Source organism: Canis lupus, chromosome 2 (assembly GCF_003254725.2).
Source record: "Canis lupus dingo isolate Sandy chromosome 2, ASM325472v2, whole genome shotgun sequence".
NCBI lineage: Eukaryota > Metazoa > Chordata > Mammalia > Carnivora > Canidae > Canis > Canis lupus.
The window spans coordinates 2283802-2303066 of NC_064244.1; the positions used below are offsets into that span (position 1 = coordinate 2283802).

The 19265-nt window shown below is 37.3% G+C and overlaps 1 protein-coding gene and 1 long non-coding RNA gene across 32 annotated transcripts in view; one reads left to right on the forward strand and one right to left on the reverse strand.

The window, feature by feature from the left end:
* PARD3 (par-3 family cell polarity regulator) overlaps positions 1–19265 on the forward strand; it is a 651639-nt gene that overhangs the window by 19809 nt on the left and 612565 nt on the right. The window lies entirely within an intron of this gene.
* The window catches only part of LOC118353884 (uncharacterized), a 61899-nt gene continuing 58079 nt past the window's right edge, over positions 15446–19265 (reverse strand). The window contains exon 3 of the long non-coding RNA XR_004813420.2: positions 15446–15937. This is a non-coding gene — a long non-coding RNA (uncharacterized LOC118353884). The remainder of the gene's footprint in view (positions 15938–19265) is intronic.

The following is a 19265-nucleotide window of genomic DNA, read 5'->3' on the forward strand; positions in this document are numbered from 1 at the left end:
AGTGCTGGCCCAGGCTGATGTGCTGGTGTGCCCTCCTGCAGAGGGCAGAGCTAGGGCTTCTGTGGCAGTGTCACTACTCTGAGGGTGTCAGGCTGGCAAGGGGGGTTTGGGAGGTTTGCAAGCCCTGGTTTGGCTAGGTCACAGAGACTCAGGCCAGTTGCTCCTGCTTGTGACTGTCAGGGCCACCCAGACTTAACTTGGGGTGGTCTGAACTGCCTGGTGGCCTCCTGCAGAGCTGTTGCTCTGTGGTGACAGGTGCAGACTTCTGCCCCTTTCAGACTAGCATAGAACATTAAAACATGGTAATGCCTGCCTGGCCAGAGCATTTCCTATAATGTTCTTATAGAAAAAAAATTGTATTCTATATTGCCTAACTGAATAGAGGGAGAAGCACTTTAAAACAGAGTTAGTCTCTCACTTGCATTTGTTTCTTCCAGTGGAATTCTTTTATATTTTATGATGGTCTGAGATTATCAGCCAAAGTGTGTGTGTTCATGTATGTGTCATCTGAGTGTGTGTGTTCATGTTTCTGTATTTCCATGTGTGTCTGTGCACCATGTCTGCGTGCATGTGTGTCTGTGTATGTGTGTGCAGGTGGGAACCTGGATAGAAGGGATTTTTGCAACTAAGTTTTCCAGTGAAAGATTTGGGATTAAAGTTATAGGCTATTTTTCAAATAATAAATGATTTTCTTATGTAATTCTGTGAATTAAAGAAATGCTGTCAGTTTTTATATGGTTCAGTAAATCTTTAAAAAAATCTATCTTGGTTTTCATTGCTGGAATATTTAGGAAAAGACTTTGCAGCTTTTTCATTTTCTTCCCTCTGGTTCACTTTAAAGAGGGTGTTTACTATGTCCCCCTTTCCCCTTTGTTTTCTTACAACCACTGTATTGCATGAAGGCTGGCTCCTCAGCAGGACTGGCCATCAGAGACATCTGCTCCTGTGGGGTGTGGGGTAAATCAGGGCAGCGAAGAGCTTGCTCCCCTTATCATGGGGTAGGGCAAAGGCTCTCAGTTTTCATTCTCTGTCACTCTGAGCTAATCTGTCATGGCTGCTCTGTGCTCTTGCCAGCTAAATAATTTTCCTCCCCCCATAACCCCTGTTATTTATGTATCAGCATCATTACTGTGCATGGGTCCTTGGGGATCTGGCTGACTGGTAACTTAGTGCTGCCAGAGGAAGTGGAAGACAATATGCAAGTGTTTTATTTAAACAAATACATTCTACAATTTATTTTATTGGATTTTGTCCTTTGAATGAGAACACCACAAGTAATCCTATTACAATCTAGAAGCTGCTTGCTCACACCAGATTATAGGCTTCAGTGTGTTGCTGTTGCCTTTGAAAGCACATAAGTCTTTAATAAATGAGGCAACTTCCAGATTCATCAATAATTAACCAGGAATATGACAAGTTTTATCCCAACCCAAAGCTGCACAGTGTTTCAGACAATCTGCTCCTGCAGATGAAATCTCTTTGTACTTCATGATTCAGCATCCAGAGCACAGGATTCTTCCACAGAGGCACTGCTTTGAATGGACATAATGAATGTTTTCTTGGAAAATGTTAAGGATTGTTTACAATAAAATAAACACATACGTAGAGAGAACTTGGAACGTACAGATGATTGTATAGAAGACAGTGTCATCCATCATTTCACTGTCCAGAATAATCTAAGATTTTAGAATTTATTTTCAGTCTTTTTGTCCGTGTATGGGTAAACACAGATGCTTTTTTAAACAGTTCAGATCATGATTCATATACAGTTGTTCCTTACTTATTTTACTTGATATATTTGCATTTTCCCATTTAACAATTGTCATAATATATTTAAAGGCTGCATAGTATTTTTTGTACAGATATATACATATTTAGTTATTTGCCTTTTATAAATCTGTTTCCATATTTTTTACCATATAAAAATAGTATAATAATCTCAGTGTGTAAAATTTGGTTCACAGTTTGGATTATGTATTTAAGTTAGGTGTATAGTATTGGATGGGACATCATGAACATTTTTAAGGCTCTCAGTTTATATATTTTGCCAGTGTGCTTTCCAGAAAAGTTGTGCCAGCATACCTCTGGCTGGCATGGGAAGTTCCTTCCTGCCTTTGCTGGCACACCTCCTGGGTCAGTGCTGTGCATCCCTGGGCCCAGGAATGAGGGCTCCCCCCTCATTTGATTCATCTCTTAGCCAGGCTATAATTCCTGTATCTTTTCCTTGAAGATTAAATGAGAGATACATATGTAAAGGGTCTGATGTAGAGTTTGGCCCCAGGTAGGCAATGGTGCATGGTAGTTGTGATGCTCAATGATTTTATGTCCAGTGTCTGGATTCTTTCCTGTTAATGGACCAGAATGAAGAAGGGGGAAATAAAAGGTAACTACATCAATTTTTTTTTTTTTTTTTTTTTAGTATTTTTTTATTTGGGAGAGAGTGAGGGAGCAAAAGGGTGGGGCATGGGAGGAGGGGCAGAAGGAGAGGGAGAAGCAGACTCCCCCGCTAAGCGGAGAGCCCTCATGTGGGGCTCGATCCCAGGACCTTAAGATCATGACCTGAGCCGAAGGCAGATGCTTCACTAACAGAGCTACCCAGGTGCCCCCTCCATCAACATGTTCTATATTTTCAGGAGACACAAAGCACTTCTTTGAATGGGGATTCTATGTAAGACAGTTCAAAAACCATTGTTTAATATTAATTAAAAAAAAAAAAAAAGCCCAACCCTTTCCTGAAAATTTTATGTAGAGTGCAATTCAAAGGTTTCCTGGTGTCCGGATAATTTCCCATCTGTTGACGTGGCCCATCTGTCTTTCTAGACCCTTGTGTGGGTCTGGCCTGGTTGGGGACTCTGTGCATGCCAAGTACCTCTTCACTTTGTGGTTTGGGTGTAGGATGACATTTTTCACGACTTTTCTGCTAGTCTGACTGGCTTAGGGCTATGGAGTCTATCTGTTGTCTCTCTAAGGCATATATTTCCTTTGCCTCTTTGGTCTTCAATGATTATTTCCATTGTTACTGAGACACAGAGGTGCAAACTCACTGCAGTGTTGTTGTTGCTGCTTAAATGTTCTCAACCCTTATTCAGACTGGTGGTAAAGTATGACTATTCTTAGCAGTTTCCTTGATAGCTGTTATTTGGCTTCACCTCCTGACTGAGGTAAATAACTTCATCTGCTTATCTGGTCCACACTTGTCTTTTGTTAAGATTCTGACATTTTGAAATCATTATTATTTTGTCCTTTTGCATCTGTGGTGCTTTCTGTCATTATATGTGAAAATTTGTCCTTGTTATCTATTGTGTTTGGGTTAATTTGTACTTTTTAGTACTATTCATATGAGCTGGGTTTAACCTTTGTATTTTTAGGGACATACTAGAAATGTTGGGATTTTTATTAAGTCTCCCAAGAATTGAGAAAAGATGTAAAAGACCTAGTAGTTTTTCAGTTATTTGACTCTGAGCTGGATGTGGTGCTACTTTTTAGACTCATTGTTTTAGAGAACTTTTTATTTTTATTTTTTTAGACAACTTTTTAAAAGTTTTGCAGCCACGTATACCTGTCTTTGGTCTTTGATGTACGTTAAATAATGATGCATATTAGTTGCTTTTTCTTTGTTACCTGCATGACATTTTTGGACTTCTAAAAACACAGCTATATATACATATTGGAAAAGAAATATACAATCCTCAAACTTATGTTTAAGTTTTAAAAGTGTCCAAAGTAAGCAGTAAGCATCAGAAATAGATAAATTTTAAGTGGATCTTTAGAGCATGTTATTTAAATAGAAACATTAATTGGATCAGTGTGTGGATTTCATACACTGTTGCTCATCATACACTGGCAGGCCTCTCCATTCCTTTCTAATCCTCAGATGTAATGAGATGCCTATGACTATAGTTACTTTCTGGCCATTCATAAAATTGTTGGTCAGTCTTCTCAGGTGGCAGTGGTGTTTACAATTAACATTAACAGATGACTTGCCATTTCCCTTACAAGTACCATATGCTGGAAAATTTGTATTTGCACATCCAATGGGGTATTGTTTGTTCATTTGGGCTAGTCCAGTATTGAATGCTGTGCCTTCACTTAGCCACTTTTAATCGGTGGTTATAGGCCAGGGCTTTGAGCAGAACAAGAATAGTTCACAGAAAGAATCATGTGGGTTATCCTAAGCTTCTACAGGGGTATGGATTTCAAAGTACAAAATTAAGGAAATAAGGACAAAACTGTTGAAATTATGGATTTAGAATTTTGTTTCAAGCATAAATATGTGATACTTGTGCAAGTTTTTGGTGATTGAAGTCATTTGAGATTTGAAGAACTGTTCATTTTTAAAAGGATAAATCATTTCTCATTTGTGTAAATAAAAATGAAACCTAACATTCCATCCCATAGCTTCACTATGTGGACTGAAATGAATTTCCATTATCCAGTGTTACTATTTCCCAGTGGTTCTGATGAAGGAGAAAATCTAGTTGGTGACTAGATTTCTGGTATCCGCTTTTCCAAGAGGACATTCAGAGGTAAAGATTGAGGTGAATGAATACTAGTGACGTTAGCACTGTGATGCATGTAAGAGTTTCTTCATGCCCATGAAGAGTTGTGTCCCCACTTGATAGTGTGGGAAAGTTTAAGGTACTTATCAGAAGTTCCACAAGGTTATACAGAAGAGACAGGAAAAGGGAAGAAAATATTTTTGAAAGTATATTTGAAAATACCAGGAGAAAGCTTATCTCCTCTTAGACCTGCCTTTTTGTTGATACCCAGATAAGGTAGAGTAGAACACCCTAAAACATGTGGGTCCTTTTTCTCCTACCATCTCACAAGGGGCTAGAATTTTCTTTCTTTAATTTTTATATATTGCTGTTTATTTTGTATGACTTAGAGGACTATTATTAACTTTTTAGAATACTTACTTTAAATATTAGAATGATGATTATAAAACCCGCAGCTCCATAAACCACTTATAAGATGTGTGTTCATATGCTTACAAATAGTGAAAGGAATGCATTAAATGATTTGGAAACATACTTTAAGCCAATAATAATGTTTGTTTTAGAGTGATGGAATATGGGGGTTACCCCTCTTGTTTTAAAATTTTTATAATGTGGTTATATTTCTGTGTAAAACTGTAATCTCTTGCTTTTATCTTAAGTATGTTATAGGATTTGTTATAATCTTAAATAATCACACACACACCCTGAGGCAATTATTCCAAATTAAAATCGAAGTCAGGGCGGGGGGTGGGGGTGACTGGGTGGCGGGCACTGAGGGGGGCACTTGACGGGATGAGCATGGGTGTTATTCTGTATGTTGGCAAATTGAACACCAATAAAAAATAAATTTATTATTAAAAAAATAAAATCAAAGTCAGAAATATTCACACATTTACATAAATGTACTTTGAAGAGAATATTTAGAAAGCAAAATTTCTATATGGGAGTTCTATCATTCAGTGTGTTAAACTCCCGAATTAATACTTTGTACCTGTTGTTCCTTCAGGTTGGCTCAATCAAATCTTAACTTTTAGTGCATTGACAAGCAGGATATTCTTTTTTTTTTTTTTTAATTTTTTTCTTTTTAAATTTATTTATTCATGATAGTCACACGGAGAGAGAGAGAGAGGCAGAGAGAGACACAGGCAGAGGGAGAAGCAGGCTCCATGCACCGGGAGCCCGACGTGGGATTCGATCCCGGGTCTCCAGGATCGCGCCCTGGGCCAAAGGCAGGCACCAAACCGCTGCGCCACCCAGGGATCCCGACAAGCAGGGTATTCTTAAAAATGTTTTAAACTAAGGTTTAAATGCTCACTTTATGTCCTTGTGGGAATAAAGTTGGTATATAGGGGGAAATAGATTAAACTTTGTAAATTGTTGGTTGAGAGTAACAACATTTTATGGTAGGGAAAATAATTCTTAGTATTACAAGTCTTCAGATTAGCCAGAAGTGGAGTGCTCAGCTCTTAAAATGTTTTGATGTTGAGAATTGTGGGGTTCCCCCTGAGGGTGTTGCGGTCCTCTTTCAAGATTCCACAGGGGCCCTTTCTCCCTCGGTTCATAGCACTGGTGGAGGCTGAGTGCTGCTGCCTCTGCTCCCCTAGAGCCTCTCCGCTCTGTAATGAGTACAAGGACATGCTCCTCTCACACTGCTTGATCAGATGTGTTTGGGTTACATACTGTCCTTAAGTCAGGCCCCCATAATTTGTTAATGTCTTCTTCTGCTAGACGCAGTTGGATCCAGAAGCTAGCTGGGATGATATTTGAAGGAAAATTATGTGATAATAGTTGAGTCAAGATGTATTCCCTCACTTTGATCTCTTTACAAGTTAAAAATATCTAAAAATTATAGCAACTGTGTCATAATTTCTCAGTAGGTGCCAGATTTAGGCATCACCTTTTAGAGTGCTTAAGCACTGTGAAGAGAAAATTTCATTAATTATACAGTTTTGTTTTTATAAAAAGTTCAAAAACATCTCTACAGTTACCTTGTGATTGCTCAGTCCATATAGTTTAGTTCTGGATTATCTCGTGTAGCTCAGTGTTCTCTCATGAGAGAGAAGTTCGCATGTTGGCTTTTTTACTCTGTACAACTGTGAGCGCTGGTGATATTTTCTATCTTTTACGGTCTGTATATAGTACAGAGCATTGTGCAATTGTTAATTTCTGTTCTTCTCCCTGCCCCCAACTTTTCTTCCCAGAAGCCCCTTTTTATTCAGGAACAAATAATTGAAGTTTAGGAAAAGGCATGGTATATTTAGAGAATTGGATCCAACTTGGTTTTAACATTATATTATGAAATCATACTAACCTTCTCTGTGGTCAGACTCTTGGTTTTCCAAGTTTTCTCTTGTTAATTTCCCTTTTGAATCAAGTGTTAGCTCTGAAAGAAACCGAAGTCTGGCGGTCCTCTCGATTCTGCTCTTTTTTTCCTAATGTGGAAACTATAAGAAACCAATAAAAAGAATGGGAAGTGACTATAGAACAGACAGGAAATACCAGTTGCCCTGGCCAAGCACCACAGCTCATCCCAGGGCTGCGGTCCTGGTCAGAGAGGTGAGTCAAATACCACAACTGCCTCCTGTGAGGCCTCTGCAGCTGTGAGGGCCAGTCACTGCTTGTGTCATCCAGACTCCCTGATGTGTGCACATGTGGCCTCGGTGTGGCCTGCACAGCTAGGTGAGAAAGGGTGCCCTGAGCCCCTCCACGGTGCACAGCTTTATTTGGATGGTGAGCTGGAACTGAGAAGTGTGGGATGAAAGCGTGATCTGCCCCAAGTTCAAGAAAAATACAAAATAAGCAGAAGCACATCCCTTCAAATAGAGGAAATCTTGAGTTGCTTTTATGTCCTCCTAATAGCTGTGTGAAATAATATCTTGCAGTTTAACCTTAACATTGAATTTCAGCTCCTTTTTATGTGTGACATTGTAAATGTTAGTTTTCAGTATTTCCTTGTTACAGTGTATTGTATCCCACATCTGCGCTGATTATTGTTCTTTGTTAGGAGTCTTGTTTTACCCAGAGAAACATAACAGAAAAATAATAGCAATTTTGAACTGTAGCTGTCCCCCTTTTTATTTTAAAAAGTAATGGCTTCTGTAAAAACTGCGGCAGGAGAAAAGAAGGGGGCGTACTGTTGTTCCTGGGCATAAAATAGGCATGAGACCAAAGAAGACTGAATTTCCACTTAGCAATGATCTTATTAATGAATCCCAGTAGAGTTTTAACAGCAGAGCAGGATTTCCTGGTTTTGTGATTCTCAATAACCTCCAATAAATAGTTCCTTTAGCATAGTACTCATATGACATCTGATTATAGGCTTGTAATAATTAGATGTTTGTCCCCGGAAAAAATTGCCATAAAAATTTATTAATAGTGTGAGGGAAGTGCTTGCGCACCTTATTATGTAAATTATTATGTTATAGTCTATGTCATTCCAAAAATGTTTGAGCAAGTATTGAACTAAATCTTCAAGAATTCTATCATAAACTAACACTTGGACTTACAGAGAATACTCACATAGCACCTAACAAATTATACCCACACTTCTGTTGTTGAAAAGGTCTCAGGGGAAGAAATAGAAAACCAAGTGAGTATTTGGTGATTGGTTTATCAAGGGCAAAATGGATATTTTATAAATATGTATCAGCAATTTTAAAACAATTCATATGAAAGATACAGAATTAAAATGAACTTATGTTTCCATGGGGGGGGTGGTGGTGGTCACTAACAGGTGTAAGGCATCTTCTGTGGAATGAGGATGATGGAGAAAAGTAGGAGAATGTGATGGGGAATATTGATTTCACATGTCACTCAGTGGCATTGATGTCATTGTTCATCTCTAAGGATCTGAATCAGCTAGAAGGGATCCAAGAAGACAGGGATCCAAGAAAACTGTAGAAGAATTTTGCCTGTGTGTAGAAATTTCTCTAAAATGGGAATATCTTCCTCAAAGTGCTGAGAGAGCCAATGTTGGATTTTTGTACGTATGAACCTCATTAGGGTAGTATTTTCAGTTTTATGTTATACTTGAGATTTTATAGCACAGGAGTGTCTTCTGCTTGCACTGTCTGCATCTCATTTCATAAAAGTAGTCGATGCAATGGGTTCCTACTAGCAAATTCAGAAACTGATGATTTCTGCATAGTTACTTTATGTTACTTGGTGACTGTAACTTTATATTAATGTTGATTGATTACATATACTGTGTATCCTGTAGGATGCTAGCTTTTTCTAAGTCAGAATCTGACAACTTTGTCAATTAGTTGTTTGGCTGTCCTCTGAGCAAAAATACTGGTCTGCCTCACTTTGAAGAAACTTGCTGGATGAAAGGGAGATGGATTTGTTTAAAAAAGGTACGCCAAGAAGAAAATCAGATTAGGTCTTTTAAAAAAGAACAAACTCTTTGTTACAAGTACAGTTTGTCATTTATATTGGTGCAACATCCATATAATTCCCCTTATAATTTATAGAGTAGAATTTAGAGTAGTAAGGAACCTAACAGGTTGCTTCCAAATAGGTAGACCTTCTGAACAGTATAGACATTTTCTCCACCATGCCTTTGCTGGGGGATAATGCCTATGCTGATATGCTCAGCACCATTTAAAGGAGCCAGTTCTAAAGATTAACAGTTTTTATTGGAAAATGCTCTGTTGGTCTGATACTTTATACCCTTGCTAATTCATGTTGTTTGCCACTTAGCAACACAGATCTAGTCTCTTCTCCTTCCTTTATAATTACCAGTTCTTGAAGCTAGGGACCCATGATGAGATTGAGGTAGCACAGTGATATTGCTGACTCCTTGCCAGAAGAGTGGATTTGAACCAGCTGTTGTTGTCTTATGTCTGTCCTCGGTCCAAGGGGTTTAGAATAGAGCAGATTAGAAGCAGACCTGGAGGTTACCTGTGCACCTCCCCACTTCCTTGCCCCTTTACAGGTGAACCTCGTGAGACCCCACACACTTAAATATATTGCCCAAAGCCACACATGCTGGCTTTGAGTTTAATGACTTCTCTTTCAGGTCTGGATTCAATAATGAAAAGCTACTTTAATGACCAAGTTGTAAAGTTGCTAGTTTTTGTTTGTGAGTATGATTTTGACTTGTTTGAATGCCCAAGGATATTTACTATTCATTCAGTGTTACCACGTGATATGGTAATAGTAACTTGGAGAATTGTGAAAAGCACTTTTTGACATTTGACAACCATATTATACAAAAGAGGATGCTATTTTCATGAACTTGCCTTAATGATCCCAGGTAGGGAACAGTCGTCACTCTTTGCTAATACTTACAGAGTTCACTGGAATCTGCTTCTGGAGTAGTAAGTTTTGGAGGCTTATGGACATGGGGTTTGGAACCATTACTTAACTGTGGGACCTTAGGTTACTCAACCATTGAGTGGCAGTTTTATTTTTTTATTTTTTTAAGTCTGGGCACGGCTTACGTCTGGAGAATGTTGGAGAACCAACCTCTATCTTAGAGCCATGCATGAAGCATGCGGTGGTTACCCTGTAGGGTTCTCTTCCTTGGGAGAGGGTATACCGCTCCTCTTGAGTTTCTGCCCTTTTACCTGATCTCATGGTCGTGACTCAGGGTATCAGTCATTAGTGAATTAACAAATGCACATCTCCTACTGTGTTCCTGGTGCTAGTGAAGTGAAGATGCTCCCCACCCTCAGTCCAGTGAGAAACAATCACAGCAAAGGTGGAAAGTGGGATAGGAGACACATGGATGCTATTGTCATGGGGACACAGTGAAGGCCTTCTTAAGCTTTTTCCAGGCTGATGATAAGACGTTGACCTTGGAGGAGTCCTCCAGGAGAAGGGGGTGGGTGGTACAGGGAAGCTGCTTGCAAGGGGGTCTTAGTGTCAAGCAGAATTAGTAATTGCTTTACAGCAGGAGTCTTTGAAGGTTCTAAAGTGGGGGAATGACACAAAATCACTGAAAATGCCTTGGAAATTTTCTTTTTTTTTTTTTTAAGGGACAGAGAGGCTACTAATTTTCTGTTCATACTGTTACTCCTTTTCTAGCGTTTCAAGTTCTTCTGTTATAAAAAAACAAGAGAAAATATGATTGGTTAATAATAGCTTACATCTCCACCCTGCAGCTTATATCTTTCTTCCTCCAGATACAGCTTTAGAACCTTACTTTTCTCTACTTAATAATAAAAAAAAATTGCTGGTGCACTTCAGCTAATTCTGGGATTTATCTTACTGACAAAGTTCTTTGTGGTTCCCACCACATTTTTGTTTCCTCCTTGGCTGTGTGCCTGCCTCTTCAAGTTTTAGATATGTTGTTTTAAAAACTGAGCTACCCAGTTACATTAATTGCCTTGGGTGATGCTGTCTGGTGTTTCTCATATTGTCATATTTTAGTGTCTCCTTAGACACAAAAGCAGCAGTCTCTTTTAGGAATGTAATAAATACTTTTTAGACTTCTCAAAATTCATTCTGTAGAGTCTAGAGACAGTGTCTGCTGTGTTTATCATTCCATTGTCTTGTTATTAGTTTCAAAATTGTGTTCTCATTTTCTTCCAGGTTTGTAGACTTCCTGACTGCCTAGTTCTTTTTTGGTCAGAAATATGGATGAATTTGATTTCATTCACACTTTTCCAAAATTTCTCCAATGAACCTATATTTTGTTAAGGAGTGAAGTATTATTGGGGCACCTGGGTAGCTTCAGTGGATGAGTGTTTGCCTTTGGCTCAGGGCATGATCCTGGGGTCCTGGGATCCAGTCCCACATCGGGCTCCCTACAGGGAGCCTGCTTTCCCTCTACCTATGTCTCTGCTTGTTTCTGTGTGTCTCTCATGAATAAATAAATAAAATCTTAGAAAAAGCAAAATATTACTAATTAAAAAGAATGAAGTTGAGGATGATAACTTATTGCTTCTTCTGAGGCAATTTGAGAATTCTTATGACATGCTTTTAAAATTTTAGAATGATACCTTGAATTTCCCCTTAAATCTTGATTTTGTACAGATTTGTGGTTAAAAAATAAAGTTATATATATTTCTTTGGTTTCTTTGGACAGTAAACGCCTTCCTCTTATTTGTATCCACATTTCATACTCCCACAAGTACATATAGCATTTCCTTTATAATACAACTTAAGAGCATTGGCAGCCTTGCCTTCCACTTCCCTGTCCAGTCTTGGTCTCTATTTCTATTATGAAGAAATTTGTTCTTTTTTAATAGTCAGTCTTGGTCTAATGGCACATGGAGGTGAGAGAACTGCTGTATATGGAGCAGGTTCTCTGCCACATTAACCTTGAACTACTGGCTACTATGCTACTTCTTTCTGTGTTGTACAAGTCTCCAGAATAAAAGGATTTTGGAGTTAAAAAAGAAATCCCTTCACTTTTTCCTCAAATTGCATTTCCTTTTCTCTGGTTGGCCTTTGTCTTCAAAGCAGTGATTTTCAAAGCATAATTACTGACAGGCCTTAAATGTCCATGCAGAACCTGTCTTGGATACTTCCATTTCATAGAACTGTTCTTTCACTTTTAAAAAACTAAGTAAAATTTTAAGAGTTGCTGGAATTTGTATCTATAAATGAAAAATTTTTGTCAGATTTGAGTTCAGTCTTCTAAGGTCTGGATGTCATTTAGCAAGGTTGCAAAAACAATGACAGATATGTACGTGCAGAGAGTTTTAATTCAAGTAATTTCTGAGAAGGATGTTTTAGCTATATTACAGCAGTGTGGTCTTGACTCGGTTGAGGATTTCAATTGCTGCATTTGTTTCATCTTTAAATTATAAATTCATTTGATTTCATCATTATCACTTTACAGTGGCATTGTATCGTGTGCATTTAACTTATGCTAATTTAACTATCAATGTTTGCTTAAAAATAATTAGCTTCCCCCCCCCCCCCCCACAACATTCCTTTAAATATAAGCCAGACCCATTTCTTTGGGTTTCAATCAAAGAAACAGCAATCTGTTCCAACACTACAGGAAAAACTGGCAGCATAGGGCTTTGTAGAGAGAATGCAGTACTCAGAAAATCACATGTGCTGTACTGGTGTGGTCTTTTAAAATAATTTTCAAGGTTAATTTTGTCTCAGCTTTAGCCTTGATTTTAGAAGCCAGGCCTTTCATGAAAGATGACTCCATGTAGTTTGTTGTGAATTCTTTGGCCAGATCTATAGGATGTAGCAATGTACTTTATTATCAGCTGTATTTGGGGATTATACTTTTCTAATAATGAGAACTTAAGCCAAGTGTGGTTTGTTTTTCAAATATGAATCATCCACGACCTATTTCTAAATAGATGGATATTTTTCACCAATTTGTTTATAGTTACAGTCCTTTTTTGTCATTTGAGTTTGTTTGCTATTCGAAAGTAACAGCGGTTGAGAAATATGGGCTGTGTTAAATAAAGAGCCTCTGGTTTAAAGTAAAGCACGTTTTGTTTCCCAGAAGTGGGAGTCCCTGGGAATAGTGACATGTTGTTTACTTCTGAACATTTACCCAACTGATCAGTTATAAAATGAAGTCTCTATTCTTTTTCTAATATGAAAGCTTCTAATTGAAAATGCAAGGCACTTATGGGGCACTTTTACTCCATCAAACTAATGAGAAGAACGTTAAGGGCCCAATGGATGCTTAGCCAAGGACTCAAATGGGCACTTCACAAAGGAGGGAATTAACCAATAAAAAGCCATGGGAAAACATTGAATAAACCTAGTATTCAAAGACTGACAAATTAAAATATTATTTCTTTTTCTTTTCAATTGGCAAAACAAAAAAATGCTTAATACATGTGATGCTGTGAAATTACAGTGACCTGTTGCATTTGGTCACTGCTAGTGTGCAAAAGTGTACATCTCTTTTGGAAAGCAGTTTGGCAGGATTATCAAGATCCACAAGCTTGTTTATACCCTTTCAGTCCTCTGGAATACTGTCCTCTGGGATATTGTTTTATCCCTTAGAAAGTGAAATTATGAGTGAAGGTATTTGCCAGTATTTAAAATTTGAAAACATCGGAATGACTTCAAAGGTCCAGTAGCAGGCAAATGATATGTAAGCCACAGTTTATCTTTTGGAAGAAATAATATGTAGCCATTAAATGGATTTAATAACTATAGAACAAAATGATGAAAGGTTATGCTAGGTTAAGTGAAAAAAGGTACAAAATTAAATGTTATAATTAGAACAATGTTAAACATGCTATAGCTAAGGTAATACCAAATGTTATTTGTTGAGGGGTGGAAGGTTTTATTAGATGTTATTTTCTATTATGTGTATTTTCTATTAGATGTTATTAGATGTATTTTCTATTTTTTTGTTTATAGTTTTTTTTTTGTTGTTTATAGTTAAAATCTTCATCAAGGTAAAGAGAACATTAAAGAATTAGATAAGGCCATGGTAGGATGAAAATGAGATGCTGGGAATGACTTTATTCTTTATCCAAGGGAATGTATGAGCCTCTTTTGATGTGCCGCTGAGTTCTGCCAGCAGTTCAGTTGCTTTGTAAATGGTTATAGCTTTTCTAGATGCCTTCGTATGAATGAGAAGTAATTTTGATGGTTAAATTAACATGTTAAAGTCCTATTTTAAAAGCTCAAATTCCATCTGGTGAGTGCGTCTGTATTTGCAAAGGTATTTATTGCAGCTTGTTTGTTCTACTGAGAATACTGGAACCATGTAGAAATAGACTCCCCCCACCCCCCACTAAGTATTTTAGAGTAAATCTTTTAATCATCATATGTTTTTGACTCTTACTCCTTATTTTAAGGCTTCAGATTATTTTTATTTACTTCATATGCAGAGATATTGACTTAACTTTGATAGTTGATATCAACATGTAAAAAAAGATTAAAAAATATTTAATTTATTTATTCATGAGAGAGGCAGAGACACAGGCAGAGGGAGAAGCAGGCTCCTTGCAGAGAGCCCGATGTGGGACTCAATCCTGGAACTCCAGGATCAGACCCTGAGCCAAAGGCAGACACGCTCAACCGCTGAGCCACCCAGAAGTCCCTAAAAAAAGATGTGTAGTATGTAATTAATGGCTCATACTTTTAAGGAAATAAACAGTATTTTTGCCCTTTTTCTATAGTACACATCTCTCAAAGAGATCCAATCCTCATTAAATACAAAGTTCACACATAATGAAGGTTGAAATTTGTACAAATGCTTATTTATACAGTATAGGTGGATTTTAGCTAAAAAAAGAGGTATGTTCACTCCACACATTAGTGACCTCCCACTTATATTTTTATTTGTACTACAAGAAACTTAAAATGTTGTAGAGAAAATGTGACTTTGATAAAACCATATAGAAACTTTTAATGGTTGTGTTTTTTTTTTTTTTTTTTTTTTTGTCTTTAGTGAGGAACTAGTGTATGTATGAGCCATTTGTAGTGCATTTTCTGCATTTTTGTTTGTGGGTGATGTGTGTATTTTAGTGCAAGAGTTACTTTAGCCAGCAGGCATAGTGGTCATTCATTGTTTAGTGACATATTTTTCATTTAAATTTACATTGAAAAACTTCATCACTGAATGAAATTTACTTTTGGGAGATGAGGAAAAGAAATGGAGGATCTGAGTCCTGCTTAGGGTAGATTCTTTGCTGCATTTCTACTCTTTTTTTATAGGCCTTTTTTTTTTTTTTTTTTACTTGAGTATCTCTGCATGATAAATGAAAACAAGAAAAAAAAAAAACAAAAAAAACAAGAAACTCCCATCTGTTGGTTCAGTAGATGTTTGTTGAGCATTTAGTAGATACCAGACACTTTGAGTGCTTAGAGATAAGTGGTATGCTAGCACTAGGGTATTTTAGAGGATATTTTAGAAAATAAAATGAAATGTTACTTCTAGAGCATAATAATTGGCATATTATAAGACCTACGTTTTAAAAATTAGTGAGGGACACACTACTCTTATTGGTATAACATTTGATATTAAAAAAAAATCTGAATGAGGGATCCTTTTTTCTCCCATCTACAAAAGGAAGAATTTACCAATCTTTACTGAGTTGGGTGAATTTTGGTACCAATTTAGAAGAGATTCCTTGTCTTGCAGGCTCAACCAGTCATTTCTTACTTGTCAGTATATTTATTGATTCCTCATTGGGCTTGTTTAAAAGGGTTCAAAATACAGTCATTATCCTGATGGATCTCTAACAGTAGAAGAGAAGAAGGTAAAATGAAGGGTAAAGGTGAAAAGGAATTCTCTCAGGATTTTTTGGGACACAGCTCTGTAGCTTTGGCTTCATGGAGGAAGTGGGACTTGTCCTTGAAGATTACACATTATTTGAGTAACAAATTTCAGGTCAGGAGACAAGTCTGAGCAACTTGGAATCTGTAAGTTACAGTGAGCTTTAGTTTGCAGACCAGAGGTACAGAGGGTAATTGTTGGTGGTCATGGAAGGTAAGGTAGGAAAGAGTGTGGCAGATCTTATAAGCCGACTTCAGAATTTCTTCCTTCTTTCCTAAGAAATGGGAAATTAAAAAAAAAATTGAGATATAGTAGACATACATCATTCCTTTTAGGTATACAACATCATGATTTGATATTTGTGTATTTGTGAAATGACTGCCACAATAAGTCTAGTTAACATTCATCACACATAGTTATAATTTTTTTCCTTGTGATGAGAACTTTTAAGATCTATCTTTTTAGCAACTTTCAAATAATACAGTATTATTAACTATATTTACCATGCTATATATTACATCTCCAGGACTTATTTTTTAACTGGGAGTTTTGACCACCTTCCACCCATTTGCCTACTCCTGACCTCTGCCTTTGGCAGTCACCAATTAGTTCTCTATAAGTTCATTAAAAAAAAAAAAACAAAACTTTTCTAGAGCAGTGCTTCTTGAACTTCAGTGTATATACTGGTAGTCTTATCAAAATACAGATTCTGATTCAGCAGGTCTAGGGTGGGATTGAGAGTCTCCATTTCAAACAAGTTCCCAGGTGATGCCTTTGCCACTGGACCTTTAATGGTCAGGAGTAGTAAAGCTCTGCAGGAGGTACACTTCTACTTAAATTACATACTTTGAAAATTATTCATTTTTTGATGGTTGAAAGGAACATCATTGCTCCAGGTTTTTAGTGTTATTTTAATATTGCTGTGAAGGCAGATTTTGTTTGCTGTGTGCTTTCCTTAGTGCTGAAACATCAAAAAGAATCTCTCTCCCCCTTTCTTGAGCTTACACTACAGAAATATTAATACTTAGGAAAAGTTTTACCCATTAAAATAAACTTGACATTTGCATAGTGATACTTCCCACTGTTGAAGAAACTAACATTGTTGTTTAATAGCTTTTAATAAAAAGACAGTGTGTTTCCAAATGATTCTTGCCAAGTTGTAATTCAGAGTAGACCCAAGAAAAAATTAGGGTTTATTTTAATAGTTTCAAATAAAATGGCTTTCTTTTATTTCAAATAAAGTATTTCACAGGAATGAAATATCCTGTAAAAAATTTTGGAATTAGTGAATTTTTTAAAAAGATTTTATTTATTTCTTAGAGAAAGCATGCAAACACACAAGTGGGGGGAGGGACAGAGGAAGAGGAAGAAGAGGCCGTCTTCCCTTCCCACTGAACTGGGAACCCGGACTCTAATCATGACTGAGATCATGCATGACCTGTGCCAGAGGCAGCCACTTACCCAACTAAGCATCCCAGATGAGTGAATTTTATTTTGTTTTGTTTTATTTATTTTAAAAAGATTTTATTTATTTATTCACGAGAGACAGAGAGAGAGAGGCAGAGACACAGGCAGAGGGAGAAGCAGGCTCCATGCAGGGAGCCCGACGTGGAACTTGATCCCAGGACTCCAGGATCCCACCCAGGCTACCCTAAGATGAGTGAATTTTAAAACATTAGTATGTATCTGTCATAATTTGGTGCCAAATGATTTGAAGCAAAAATGATTGTATGTAGCTGCCTAAGAAAGTAATCGTGGGTAGAGAATGAAATTTTTCTTTCTTAGAGAAGTTGGTTTCTGATTATATCTCTTTAGGGAAATATCCATAAATAGGCATTTTAAATAAAGGGAAATATACAGAAATTGATTTTAAAATAAAGTCAAAATCTTGACTTTAAAAAGTCAAGAAAGCGTTAAATTAATTCAGCTTTCCACATCCATTTTCATTGAGATCCTCATATGTTTTGGAAAAATTTACTCTGTTTATTGCTTTGTCACTTACATTTAAGGTGCTTTAGATACTTACAAGGTATTGCTAGTGGACACTAAAAAGGCTGACCTAATTAAATTGATGTCTACTTTTTACTGTATTAAGAGTTCTTTAGGAGGTGGAGGTCAAACTTGAACTCTGTCTTTGACTTGTGTAATTGTGGATCCATTTCAGAATATTAAATGCTTTTAAGTTCTGTAAAACAAAGTTGGATTATTTTCCATTTACATTTATCATATACTTGAATCTCTCAGGGACCAATTTGATTTTTGGCAACTTTATTGTAGTTGTTTGTGTTCAAACATCAAGTGTAGTTATTTTTGTCCTGGCTATTATGAAAAGTTACACACTCAAGTTATTAGTGTCATCCATCCTTAGTGGCAACAACCAAACCATATATATATATATATATATATACATACGAAGTCAGCTGTTTAATGTAGTGAACATCTTCCTTGCACCCTGGTTCATTTAGCACTGAGAGCTGATGGACCAGACTGCCTGCCAACTGTTTTAGCAACTGCTTCAATAGCAAATGTGGGAAATGTCCCCCTAAAAGAGAGTTTCGGGGAGATTGGCTGCCTTGTGAGAATAGGCTTCAAACCTGGTAATATGCATTGTGTAAGATCTGTTTATATCATTTGATCCTATTTATATCCAATCATATTCACTTAGGTTATTCATTTAAATACAAATGGGCTTGAGTGTCTGTCTTGTGCAGGTATTATACTCTGATGTGAGTTGAGCTTGGGTTTTAATATATTCCTGCTGTAGAACTGACCCCAGCATCATGGAGTCTTTAGAAAAAGCAGAAACCGGGATCCCTGGGTGGCGCAGCGGTTTGGCGCCTGCCTTTGGCCCAGGGCGCGATCCTGGAGACCCGGGATCGAATCCCACGTCGGGCTCCCGGTGCATGGAGCCTGCTTCTCCCTCTGCCTGTGTCTCTGCCTCTCTCTCTCTCTGTGACTATCATAAATAAATAAAAATTTAAAAAAAATTAAAAAAAAAAAAAAAAGAAAAAGCAGAAACCCTTAAAGGTGCATCCTTGAGCTTTGCTAGTCAGTATGAGTATAGGTGGTCCTGCCTCCCATACTCAAGAACTTCCTTGGTCTTCATTCTCCTTTGTGAAAGAAAGGATCCCCGCTTTTCTAACCAACTGCCAAGGGCTGACCTGAGTTGTTTCCAAGTGTGACTGACCTTCGCAGGCTTATCCCGTGAGCTGTTAGGAAATAGTGTCATTTTAATTCGCTGTATTTCTGTGAAGCTCCATTAAACAAAGTATGAGCTCACTCTGGAAAAATTCCTTTCTTTCTACCTTAAAGGACAGGATATTCATTTCTATCAGATCAATTCTTTTAAAAACACTGCCTGGACATGCGTGTGTATTTGCCTAAGCATCGATAGCTTCATAAAATACACCACAAAATTGAAAATAGTTAGTGAAAACTGTTCCTTGGCTGGTACCAAAGCAGACACCGAAGAAAAGCCAGCAAGTGTTGGTTAAGACTTACATGGGTAGGACTAGCTTTTGTTATTTTTCTTTCTCAGTTCTTATGTATTTTTTGTTTAAAAAAATTGTTTTGTGTTAACAGCATGGACAGAAATACCCTAA